The 13,843-nt window shown below is 25.3% G+C and overlaps 1 protein-coding gene across 2 annotated transcripts in view; it reads left to right on the forward strand.

The window, feature by feature from the left end:
* Positions 1-13,843, forward strand: part of LOC129913296 (lysosome membrane protein 2) — a 92,614-nt gene that overhangs the window by 16,931 nt on the left and 61,840 nt on the right. The window contains exon 1 of one of the 2 annotated variants that reach the window (XM_055991890.1): positions 9,842-9,938. The exons of the other annotated variant lie outside the window; for it this stretch is intronic. The gene's annotated coding sequence lies outside the window, so the exon portion shown is untranslated. Of the gene's footprint in view, positions 1-9,841; positions 9,939-13,843 lie in introns of those variants that run through there. 2 annotated transcript variants of the gene reach the window in all.

Here is a 13,843-nt window from a genome sequence, read left to right on the forward strand (position 1 = left end):
AAGATTTCTTCTTAAAATAAATGGAATCCGCTTGAACTTTATTAGGTAAATCTTAAGTGAACTTTATTTCATTTTGATAAGAATTTTAGTAAAAAAAATGTAGATTTGAGGAAAATGAAATTGAAGTTTCAATTTTTGTTTGTAAATCTGAATATTATTATTTTTAAAAAGTAATGATACAGAAACATGATTTATAAGATCTATTTTATTATCCATATGCTGTTGACCAGAAAATGACCGGTTTTAAAAAAATTTTTGTTGACTTAACACTTTAGAGCACTTTAGACTTAATGTCTTCAAAAATAAACTTGGTCCAAAGGTGTTAAGTCAAGAAAAATCTTTGTTTACATTGATAACAAGGTGTAATTTATAAAAGAGAGTTGGAAATATTAATTTGGTTAATTATAAAATGTGAAAATTCTTTTTGAAATAATATAATACTGTAGAAAAATCGCTTTTCGTTTTTTTTTCTTCCTCTTGACTTAACGCTTTAGGATCAATTTTTTTATTTAAAAATTAAAAATTAATGCAAAAACAAAGGAGTTAAGTCAACTTACGCTCTTAGCACCATACAATTTAAAAAATTTTTGACTTAAACCCAATGTACCGAATCATTTCTAACGGAAGGAGATACGCTATAGCTATGGCGATAGGACCAAACGAAAGAGAAAAAAAAACTGACTGAAGTCCAATAAAAATCCGAAAATCGATTTTTTTTTACTTAACCCCTTTGTACCCGGCATCAAAGATATACCTATCTATGTGCAGTGCATACCTCTTGAAATCTTTTAAAATTAATGTAGAAATCTTCTTAATATTTGGTATATATTTAAAACAATTTAAATTTTTTTTAAAATTTTGATCAGGTTTAGTTGTATTTTATCATACTAATTTCCAACAGTGAGATAGTCTGATAATAAAGCACTCGCCTAGCTTAGTTTTTTTTTTAAATTAATTAGCATATTCAAGAAATTAAGAAAAATTAGCAAAAAAACAAGCTGAAATCTTTTATCTGAATCCGCTTGTTTTTAACGTGTTTTTTTTACTTGCGATATAGGTACTATAGGGCAAGTTTAGGATTCGTAAAAAAAATCGAACTCGAGATAACAATTTTACATGACATTACGATGATGGAGAATGCCAAAAAAGTGGGTCCGGCAATTCTGTCTGTCTGTCTGTCTGTCCGTCTGTCTCTATCTGGAGCTGCAGCCTAAACGAGTGAAGTGATTTTCTTAAAACTTGGTAGTTAGCAGTTTTTGGTGATTCCCTAGCGGGGAAATTGAATTTTTTTTTTTATGACCAAAACTAACGGTACCTGCCATATAACGGAAATACAAAAGTTTATTTTTTTCAAAAACGGCTCTAACGATTTTGATTAAAATTTTTGTGTGTAATACTACACATAAGGGCCAACTTTTTAAATAAAAAAAGTATTTTTTGTACCGTTATTAACGGTACCTGTCATAGAACGGTTTTTTTCGTTTCTGAATATCTCGTACAAAATTAACCCGATTTAAATGAAAATTTTTATACAAAAGTGTGTAAGTAAAGATAATATTAAAATTTTAGAAAATTTTCAAAAAACGCATTTTTGGTTTTTTAAAAAATATTTCAAAATTTTTTTTTGAAAAATCAATTTTTTGAAAACGGATCAATGAAAAATTTTGAAATTTAGTTTTTATGTGTAAATTAATTATTTCTTCAAAATGGCATACCAACTTTTTTTTTGAAAAATGTTAAAAAAATTTTATATATAAAAAATTATTTTTTTAAAAAACGGCTCCTACAATTTTCAAAATTTTTTTTCTAAAAATACCTTTCTATACGAGAAATAAAATGGCATATTTGTTTTTTTTTTAAGATATTTTAAAACGGAGTTTTATTAATTATAAAAACAGATTTAATTTTTTTATACTACTTATGAAATTTCTTCAAAATATCGAATTTTAAATTTCTTGAATAAAAAGCTTTAACATTATAGTTACTTTAAGCATAAGAGCAAGTACGTGCGACCCCAGTCTTGCAATTTATTTCACCGTGCATACATACAATATTTATGTATACACCCAAAAATAAATATTGTTATGAACATCTAATCTATTTAGCCCTTATAAACCATTAATCCTTAATTCCTCATCTACAAAAAGGAAACAATTAGTTAAAATCTGCTTTTTGGTACAAAGGTTTGTATAAAGGAAGTTTATAAACTGTAAAAGCCCTGAAGTTTCCACCGTCTACATTGTAGTAGAGATGGGTAGTTCCGGAGCCAAATAGTTTCTGGAACTAGTTCCTCACTCGGAACTAGTTCCACTCGTTCCACAACATTAATTTAAACAGTTCCATCGTTCCGACACAGCCACACACAAAAGAAAAAAAGAAGAGGAGGAACAAGAAACAAAACGAAAGCGAACATGTCTCTGACTCTGTTTGAAATACACAATACACACACGCATGTCATAGAATTCTCATCCAAAGCCAACACACATGGATGCGAGCGAGTTGAGCGTCAAAAATTCACAAACCAAAACCACAAATACACTCTTATGAATCATGCTCATGGACATGGAACTACATTAATAGTTCCAGTTTCATGTCTTCCATCAGTAAAAAATTCTTGATAGTTCCGCGGAACTAGTTCCAGGAACTAGAAGGAAAAAATATTCAATATCATACTATTTCTTTTTTTGGTGCATTTTCCTAAAAAAAAACTCAAATTCTGCGGAACTAGTTCCAGGAACTAGAAGAAAAATATATTCAATATCATACTATTTCTTTTTTTGGTGCATTTTCCTAAAAAAAAAAACTCAAAAACTCCAGGAACTAGAAGGGAAAAATATTCAATTCCATACTATTTCTTTTTTTGATACATTTTCCTGAAAAAAAAACTCAAATTATTGATAGTTCCGTGGAACTAGAAGGAAAAAATATTCAATATCATACTATTTCTTTTTTTGGTGCATTTTCCTGAAAAAAACTCAAATTCTTGATAGTTCCGCGGAACTAGTTCCAGGAACTAGTTCCGACCGAAAAAAGAACCGTTCCATGTTCGTTCCGGCTTTGGAACTGTTTTGCGCATCTCTACATTGTAGGACGAAACTCAAAAATATAAGAAATTTAATTTAACATAATTTTATGTAGAACCAACAATAACAGAGATATCTATTATTTTGGACAAAAATTTAAATCCAAAATGGCTCTCAAGAGTCTAATTTCGCAAGTGCAATAAATCAGTATTTTGATTTTCGACCAATTCTTTATGGTTTGAGAAAACGAAAATTTGGCGCTGGTACAATCAACTGGGTGAGTAAATAAGTGAACTGCACTAAAATACATACTTAACTTAACTTATATAATTTCTAAAAAAAATACAAAACAAATATAAAAATAAACAGGCAACGATTTAATTTTCAAATCTGTTTTTGAATAATTCAACAGTCCAGCAGGTATTTGAGCTTTAAGCTCTTTATTAAAGAGCATAAATTCTTCTACATTTGATACATAGATGTCGCACGCGTTTAAGCGGAAATGTTATTTTATTTCCTGTTTTGTAAAATATTCGTTATAGAATTTAAATTGAAATCATAATGTTTTAAGGAAGGAAATAAACTAAAAGAAGATGAAACATTCAAATTGGAATAATGTTTTCTTAGTTTTTGTATAGTCAAAAACTACTTGCTTTTGTTGAAGTATAGAACACAAAATTGTGTCTTCATGATTTTTTTCATATTTCTACCGACTTCCAAAAAGGAGGAGGTATTCAATTCGTCTGTATTTTTTTGAAGTGAAAACTTCTTTAGTATCGTAGTGATTTAAAACAAGATGAAACGAAAAAGCGACACGAAAAATCAATTGATTATAACATTTTTGTTTTAATAGATAGATGAATAAAATTTATACTGTAGATAGGTAATACAATAAACTATAATTCAACGAAATTTCAATCAACTTCATATTCAAAATCCTGAGATAACGGTGAAAATATAATCTTTTACTGAACACGTTATATCTTTTGATCAAGAGCACATATGTACATACATTAACAAATTTGTTAATACGCATGCCGATAATATTACCTTTCATTGGATATGTCACACATAACGGTACGTGATCTACAAAGTTCATCAAATCACCTGTGGAAATCTGTTGCCGATGACCAGTCACCAGTATAGGAAGTACAGTAGCCTCAGTTTGAAATTTCGACATGGTTGACTTTAAAAAATTCTTACTTTTTTTGTAGGCATCATAGAAATATGATTATAGCGTCTTTTTAAAGATGAAATAATAAAATTGATGATTTAAAATCTAGTATAGGTTGTCATTAAAAAAAATTGATTTAATGGTGTTAGAAGAGAAAAAAGAATGATTTTTGTTTGCTCTTTTTGAGAAAACTGAATGGGTTCAAAAAATTCTATTTTTTTTTTTTGTTTTCAAGAAAAAATATTTTTTTATGGTTTCACTTCTACCGCGTTTGAATTGCACACATGTTTTTTTTTTATGTTTGTTATCTCATAACTTTGGACTGAGTGAAGAAACTATGAGTAAAAACTATAAAACCCAGTTTTGATCCATGGAAGAGATTTTTGTTTTTTTTTTTGTTAAAAATGATTATTAGTTAGGTACCTACTCCACTATTTTGTTTATTTATTTTTAATTTTTTGTAAGCCTTAAATGGTTTCAATGAAAAAAAAGTTTGTTTTGGTCTTAAAAAATAAAAAAAAAAAAATCATGATTTTTTTTTTCAAATAATTTTTTTGAAAACTCGTAAATAAAAATATAAGACACTTGCGCAATCTATGGTAGCTCCAAAAACTAAAAAAAGATGTAAATGTGCGATACACTTTTTTCACATTTTGTATTATTTTAGTGTCACGTGTCATGCTTTAGGTCATAATGGAACTTGCGAAACCAATTGCAACTTAATACATTTTACTGAGGGAATTTCGAGAGCTTGTAGTAGGTAGTAGTGACAAGTATTGTGGAGTTTATTCACAAAAAAAAAATAAGTTTTCAGAAGGATTTCAAAATTCTGCGAAAACAATTGAAATTTAATTCATATTCCCAAAAATTGTATCAAGGAGTGACAACTGCATTTGAAACTTCCTATCAAATTCTACGAACTTGTGCCCGAAAACTGGAATATAATATTGAGGCTTACATTTTATGACATATTTGACAACTGGAAATGTGTTTTTTTTTTAATTTAATGAGGCATAACTACATATTCAAAAACTTTGTCGAATTTAACAATCGTACTTTATCTCATTAAATTCAAAACAACGCACATTTTCATTTTTGCTTATATTTTATGGCTAAATATTTTATTCGAGTAAACGCACGTAGGTTCCTTGCTTTTCAGACACCAATTCTTAGAATTTTCTCTGGAGTTTCAAATGCAGTTGTCAGTCCTTGATTAAATTGTTGAAAATTTGAATGAAAATGCAATGGGTTCCGCAGAATTATAGACAATTCTGAAAACCATTAACATGTGTCTTATAAATAGCACAACACTTGCCACCACTGCAAGTTCTTATAAATTCCCCGCAGCGTTCTTGTCACAATAAATACTTTTCGTTGAATTTGGTCACCAATTATTGTGTTTTAGGATTTGTTACTCATTATGGAGAAGTTTTGCAACAAAACATAAACTTTATACACATATGAACAGAAAATTTAGCTTAGCAAGTATGAATGGATATAATAATGTGTTCTATTTTATCTGCGTTATTGTTTAAGCTTTCCTAATTGTGCCAAAAGAATGGTTGTTTCATTTTAAAGGAAGTCAAAGCGGCTTTTTTAGAATTTTATGTCACAACTCAATACTAGATTGATTGCAGGATCGTTTTTCACAGAATTAATAAAGTTTTTTGACCATAAGGTCATAGTTTATTTAATGGATTTTTTGAAGTGAAAACTTCTTTAGTATCGTAGTGATTTGAAACAAGATGAAACGAATGAATTGAACATAATTTTTTTGTTTTAATAGATAGATAAATGAAATTTATACAGTAGATAGGTAATTAAATAAATTATGATTGTGCCAAATTTCAATTAGTTTCATATTCAAAATTCTGAGATAACGGTGAAAAGATGTTTTTTTTTCTAAACACGTTATATCTTTTGATCTAGACCACATAACAAATTTATTTAACTTTTATACGCATGTTGATAATATTACCTTTCATTCAATGTATCACATATAACGGTACGTGCTCTACAAGTTATACAGGGTGTCCCAAAAGTAATGGATCAAACGAAATATGCTGATAGGCCAACTTTAGGGCTCTCAGAATTTGGTAACTTGTTCATCCCAAATCTTTACGGCTTTCGATTTAATGCAGTTTTTGTGAAATTTCGAAAAATCCCGACCATGCAACAGGATTTTGCTTCCTCCGCTCATAATTGATTTTTGTTTTTTGCAATTCTTTCACTTAAGCATTGCCTAATAATAAGAAATAATTAATTAGTCAAAATATTTTTTATTTCATACGCCATTTTGTTACAAATTAATTAACAGTTCCATGTTTTATGAAAACTCAATTTCTTACTTTTATTTCATAGCAACACCCTGAAAAAAATTTGTATGGTGTGACACTGGTTTATTATTTTGAAAACTTGCCGTGTTATTGCAGTTTTCAAAAATGTATACAAATTTCCAAAGTTGAAATTAGAACTAAAGATATTACAATTTAAAAGCAAAAAACAGGGCTTTTCAGAGAAAAATAACAAAGAAAAATAAACACATTTTCTCGACTGTTGTTTGTTTATTTCTTTTTGAATAAAAGATTCTATTTTTGTTTGTTATTTTGCTCTGAAAACCTCTGTTTTTTTGCATTCAAATTGTAATATCTTTCGTTCTAATTTCAACTTTGGAAATTTGTATACATTTTTGAAAACTGCAATAACACGGCAAGTTTTCAAAATAATAAACCAGTGTCACACCATACAAATTTGTTCAGGGTGTTGCTTTGAAATAAATGTAAGAAATTGGGTTTTTATAAAACATGGAACTGTTAATTAATTTGCAGAAAAATGGCGTATGAAATAAAAAATATTTTGATTAATTAATTATTTTTTATTGTTAGGCAATGTTTTAGTGAAAGAATTGTAAAAAACAAAAATCAATTATGAGCAGAGGAAGCAAAATACTGTTGCAAAGTCGGGATTTTTCGAAATTTCACAAAAACTGCATTAAATTGAAAACCGTAAGGATTTGGGATGAACAAGTTACCAAATTCTGAGAGCCCTAAAGTATGCCTATTAGTATATTTCGTTTGATCCATTACTTTTGGGACACCCTGTATAATCTTTAATTGAAAAACTTGAAAATACCTCAAAACACCTGTGAAGATTTGTTGCCGATTCATCGGCTGGTCATCGCGATGACCAGCCAGCAGTAGAGGAAGTACCGTAATCTCAGTTTGAAATTTCGACATGGTTAGCTTTAAAAAATTCTTACTTCTTTTGTATGCATGGTAGAAATATGATTGAAGCATCATATAAAAGGTGAAATAATAATGATATAAAATATTTTATAGGTTGTCTTTTAAAAATGGATTTAATGGCGTTAGAAGAGAAAAGAGATTGATTGTTTTGCTTTTTTTAAAAAAAATTCTAGCTCTTTTTGTAGATGTTGTATGTTGTATAATATACTCGCGCTTTTTGCTAATTCAACTTTGTATGTAAAATAAACAGAGATTTTTGATACTTTAAGCGAGTGTCGGCACCATTTAGACTTATCCAATCGAGCTGAAATTTTGGCTATCTAAAAATCTGCAAAGGCGGAACATTTTATGGGGTTCCCCCGACCAAATTTCGAAAATCGATTTCTTGCGGTCACTCTTTTGTATATACATGGTCGATATAAATATTTTGAGCTGAAATAAAATAAGCTTTCAGATGGTATAAAATTTATTGTAGGCTGTCATATAAAAAAAGTGATGGAATAAAAAGAATTTATATTTTTTCGATTTTTTTAAAATGATTTTTAAGGTTTCACTTCAACCAAGTGTGAATTTCACACATGATTTTTTTTTTCTTTGTAACATTTAAAATAAATAGTTTTTTGACACGAGAAAATTGTTTAAAAGACAACCAAAAAAAAACATTTTAATACTTCCAATATTTAACGACTTCCACAAATCGCTCGTTAGTAATTTAAAAAGTTCATCAAGATGTCCTTCGTTCTATAAAAATACAGGGGATTTTTTTTTTTTTAGATTTTTCTGGAAATTCCCTTGCTGTCTCATTTTCTTAAGAAAAATCAGTTTTTGTTTATTTTGAAGACTTAAAATGCACTCTGAATCAAGGGCACCAAAACACGAACTGCAATCTGCATTCCTTTCAATAACAACATTCGTTGTTGACTTCGATCTTGTACGTCAAATCTTTCATCAACAATTCCAAATTACACTAAAACTGCCTCTAATCTTTCAATTATGCATTAATACCTGTATCTAGTTACGTTTATTCAAAGATGCAGTTAGCTAATATCTTTAATCGGAAGCAATTAATTGAATCGAAGGCGTTCCCTCTGACCACCAGGTGGGTGCCCTACGCCCCCAGATATATAGTCGACTCTATATAACCAACTTAAACAGCATTTAAAATGCTTAGATCTGCGCTCACATCACACACATTATTAAATGATGACGAACAAGAGGTTAGAGATGTCAACCACATCCATCCATTCAATTATGAATGATGATTGAAAGTGCAAGCCTAACCGAAGTCGTCTATCTCGAAGTCTCTATATTCTAAATAAGCTATATTGAACGTCAATATTGGACGTTAAATTTCAATTAACATTACGCGATAAGTACACGTTGAATTACATAGCCAGAAGAATTATATTATTACATCTGTTGATGGGTTATTATCTTTGCATTTGTAATTGAGCATTGCGACTTGTTGTATTAGAGTTAATAATCTCTCAATCTCTGCGCCCAAGGAGTCAAGTTCAACACTCTTAAAGGACCATTATAGTGGCCTGACACAGTTGATAATGATGTAAATAATATATCTCCGACTTTCCGCATGAGAATATTAAACTTGTTGCAACTTTAGTCTGAGTATATTTCATCGATGTATTTGCTCTATACTCACACCAACACTTTGACACTACTGACCAACAATATTGAGCTAGTAAATTGACTTACTTGCAAGAAACAAACAAAAAACAAAAAAAAAGTCTACTTCAGAGCTTGCCTAGACTTAAAAGATACAAGTGTATCTCACAGAGTTAATAAGACACAAAACGTGAAAAATGCGTTAATATTATGCGAGGCGCTCTGAGATCAAGCCTGGTTTTGACTTAGTCTTATAATAGTTGTTGTTTTGTTCAGTTTTTTTTTTGTATTTTTAAATGAAGTTGGCTCTCATCTCAATCGATGCCTTTGCCGAAAGATGATAATCATATAAAGGTCTAGGCAATAAGCTTAAACCTCTCATTCCGTTGTGAATTTAAAACGTGCGATTAGCTCGTGCTCTCGGCGCGTTTAACGAAAGATATATTGTCTATATGGTTTCTCAATTTTGTTTTATTTATTTTTGATTGCTTGTATTTTGTGTAATTTTTTTTGGGTGAAAAATTAAGTGAATCGAAAATTTAATTGAAAAAAAGGAAACAACAAAAAAAAAATTGTTTGACCAAATTTTTGTAATACAAAATTTGACAGATCAAAAAGTGACAAAAAAAAAAAAAATAAACAAAGATAAAAGTGTTTAACAAAATTAAAATAAAAAAATATACATAACTTCAGGAAGTTAATAGAAAAAGTGCAGTTTTATTGTTTTATTAATAAGGAACTGGAAATTGATCTAGTTCATAAAACAAAACAAAAAAAAAAAAAATCTAAAAAAGGAATATCAAGTCTCGTAAAATAGTGCGGAAATTGTATCATTTAGGAAATTAAAACAGCTGATAGAGCTAAAAAGATAATGTAAGTAAATTTAGTTTGTATTTTCTTTGTAAGAATGACCTAAATTTAACATCCCTAAAAAAAAAAATTCTTGATTTTATTTTTATATAACTTTTTCGTTCACAAATTTTGAAAAGGTTCTTATTTAAATTCAGAATTTGACTATCTTTTTGTCTATATTTTATTTTATTTTATTTTATTTTATTTTATTTTATTTTATTTTATTTTATTTTATTTTATTTTATTTTATTTTATTTTATTTTATTTTATTTTATTTTATTTTATTTTATTTTATTTTATTTTATTTTATTTTATTTTATTTTATTTTATTTTATTTTATTTTATTTTATTTTATTTTATTTTATTTTATTTTATTTTATTTTATTTTATTTTATTTTATTTTATTTTATTTTATTTTATTTTATTTTATTTTATTTTATTTTATTTTATTTTATTTTATTTTATTTTATTTTATTTTATTTTATTTTATTTTATTTTATTTTATTTTATTTTATTTTATTTTATTTTATTTTATTTTATTTTATTTTATTTTATTTTATTTTATTTTATTTTATTTTATTTTATTTTATTTTATTTTATTTTATTTTATTTTATTTTATTTTATTTTATTTTATTTTATTTTATTTTATTTTATTTTATTTTATTTTATTTTATTTTATTTTATTTTATTTTATTTTATTTTATTTTATTTTATTTTATTTTATTTTATTTTATTTTATTTTATTTTATTTTATTTTATTTTATTTTATTTTATTTTATTTTATTTTATTTTATTTTATTTTATTTTATTTTATTTTATTTTATTTTATTTTATTTTATTTTATTTTATTTTATTTTATTTTATTTTATTTTATTTTATTTTATTTTATTTTATTTTATTTTATTTTATTTTATTTTATTTTATTTTATTTTATTTTATTTTATTTTATTTTATTTTATTTTATTTTATTTTATTTTATTTTATTTTATTTTATTTTATTTTATTTTATTTTATTTTATTTTATTTTATTTTATTTTATTTTATTTTATTTTATTTTATTTTATTTTATTTTATTTTATTTTATTTTATTTTATTTTATTTTATTTTATTTTATTTTATTTTATTTTATTTTATTTTATTTTATTTTATTTTATTTTATTTTATTTTATTTTATTTTATTTTATTTTATTTTATTTTATTTTATTTTATTTTATTTTATTTTATTTTATTTTATTTTATTTTATTTTATTTTATTTTATTTTATTTTATTTTATTTTATTTTATTTTATTTTATTTTATTTTATTTTATTTTATTTTATTTTATTTTATTTTATTTTATTTTATTTTATTTTATTTTATTTTATTTTATTTTATTTTATTTTATTTTATTTTATTTTATTTTATTTTATTTTATTTTATTTTATTTTATTTTATTTTATTTTATTTTATTTTATTTTATTTTATTTTATTTTATTTTATTTTATTTTATTTTATTTTATTTTATTTTATTTTATTTTATTTTATTTTATTTTATTTTATTTTATTTTATTTTATTTTATTTTATTTTATTTATTTTATTTTATTTTATTTTATTTTATTTTATTTTATTTTATTTTATTTTATTTTATTTTATTTTATTTTATTTTATTCTATTCTATTTTATTTATTGTTAAGCTGCCGATTTCACAATGTCGGCTCGGCAGTCAACCACCTATTCCTCTGTACCATGGCCAGGGCCACCTGCTTTTTAATTTAATTTAATTTTCGAAAGTTTGCAATTAATTTAAGAAAATTCTTTCATTCGACTGTATTTTTGAAATCAACCAATTTGCAATTGATTTGAAACTAGTTTGAAACTGATTTGAAAATAATTTGTAAACTTTTCCAAACGAGCTTCTTTGGATAAGAAATCGAGTTGATAAACTAAATAATTGTAAAGAATTAAAGTTTAATGTTAGATCATTTGCAATTGGTTTGAAACTAAACGGCAATCGTTTAGAAACTTAATTCCAATTGATTTTAACTAAATTTTTGAGTAATTGATTGTCACACAAAAGTTAAATTATACGAAAGTAAAACAAGCAGCTACTTTGTATTTATTTAAGAATGCTTTACAATGCAACTAGTTTACAACTTTTTTGAAACTAGTTTAGAATTGATTATTTACTTATTATCAATCGATTTAAAACTGACTTCATGAAGAGATGCTGACTTAAAATATAAGGCAAAATTTAAAACTGATTTAAAAATTAAAAATCGATTTCAAACTAATTTGTTATCTACTTTAAACTACTTTGCGATCGATTCTTAATATATTTGAAATCGATTTAAACCAAACATTCGATGAGACACAAGATAATACAAAATAACCACCTTCAATATTTTATTTAAAAATGTTTTAAATATTTCAACAAAAACCCACATTGACCAAAGTGACACAATCAAACGATAGATGTGTTGCAGATGAATATTTGAATTTCATTTCGAAACAATTAAATATTTCTCATCATGGTTAGATGTATTTTTTGTCGATACAACATAGATTCTCTCTGATGATTATAATTTTTTTTTTGCGGGCAACAAATTAGTTTTACCTTGGTGATAGCGTTATTTATTTTATTTTCTTTCAAAAAAAAAAAACTAAAAATAAAAAAAATATTAAGAAAAAATTTGTTTATATTTGCACTTAGCTTCTTGTATGAAGAACTAAGCAAACATTTGAAGTTCAGATATAACCTAACGTTAATGAATGAAGAAGATACAGCTAGAATACCACACGAGTAATAAATGGTGAGGAATTTTTTTTTATTTAAAATTATTATTTTTTTTTTCTGTTAAAGGACTCATTTTTCTATTCATCATTTGGTGGATGGGAAACTCCACCTTATTTTTATAATGGAAGTCTGTTTAGGTTTTAATTTATAGATGTTTATCATAACTTCAAATATAAATGAGATCAAGTTTAAATTTGTTTGGGTTTCGCTACCGGTACCGGATGGCAGTAAAAAAATATTTGGTATTTTTTCTGCAAAAATTTATATAAACTTTGTACCAATGAAAAATAAAAAGAATAAAATAAAAATGATTTATAGGGTGCAACTTGGTAAGGTAAATCTTTTTTATTATTTGTTTTATTATTTTATCAAAACAAAATTCAGGAAAAAGACTATAAAGTTAACCGGTATAACAAACATATCGTCGGTTACACGTGATAAGTGTATGAGTCCAATTCTTATTTTATTCATAATTTTATTTACTTACGAATAAACTGAATGAGAGTCACTGTGGTGTATGAGTGATTTTTTGCATATTTTATTACCATACTTTTCTTCATAACTCATCGACGCACGTTTGTTATTGCTTTTCTATCTCTTATACATAAGACGTTTAAGGCGTTTAAAAGATATTTTGCTGTTTTTTAGCTATAGAAATAATAATGAAAAAAAATTAAGTGTAGCACTTTTTGGAATAATTTTTAAAACGACAGGAGCTTCTTCAGTGTTTTTTTTTTGTAAGAAAAAAAAAAAAAAACATAATTATTTAAACGTAATAGTATTAAAACTGATTTTCATTATGATTAATGTTATAAAAAGCCCAACTAGAAAATTTCAGCAAATTTAGAAATTTTTTTTAACGATTGAGTGAAGAATTAATAATTTCAGACTTGATATTGATCAAGAATTTTAGCTGAGAACTAAAATACAATATTATAAAGAATTAAGTTTACTTTATGAAAAATTTTTTCCTCTCGTTAATTTTATTCAGTTTTAAGCCAATGTTGAATTTCCATAAAACAGCAAATTTCAAGGCAATTTCAAGATACAATCTTTATTTCTTGCAAACTGTGCATCGGCAAGGAGTTTAAAAAAAAAAATTCGAATACTTAGTTGTTTCTTGATATTTTATTATTCTATTGAGTCCCATT

The sequence above is a fragment of the Episyrphus balteatus genome, chromosome 3, assembly GCF_945859705.1.
Source record: "Episyrphus balteatus chromosome 3, idEpiBalt1.1, whole genome shotgun sequence".
In the NCBI taxonomy this organism is placed as follows: Eukaryota; Metazoa; Arthropoda; class Insecta; order Diptera; family Syrphidae; genus Episyrphus; species Episyrphus balteatus.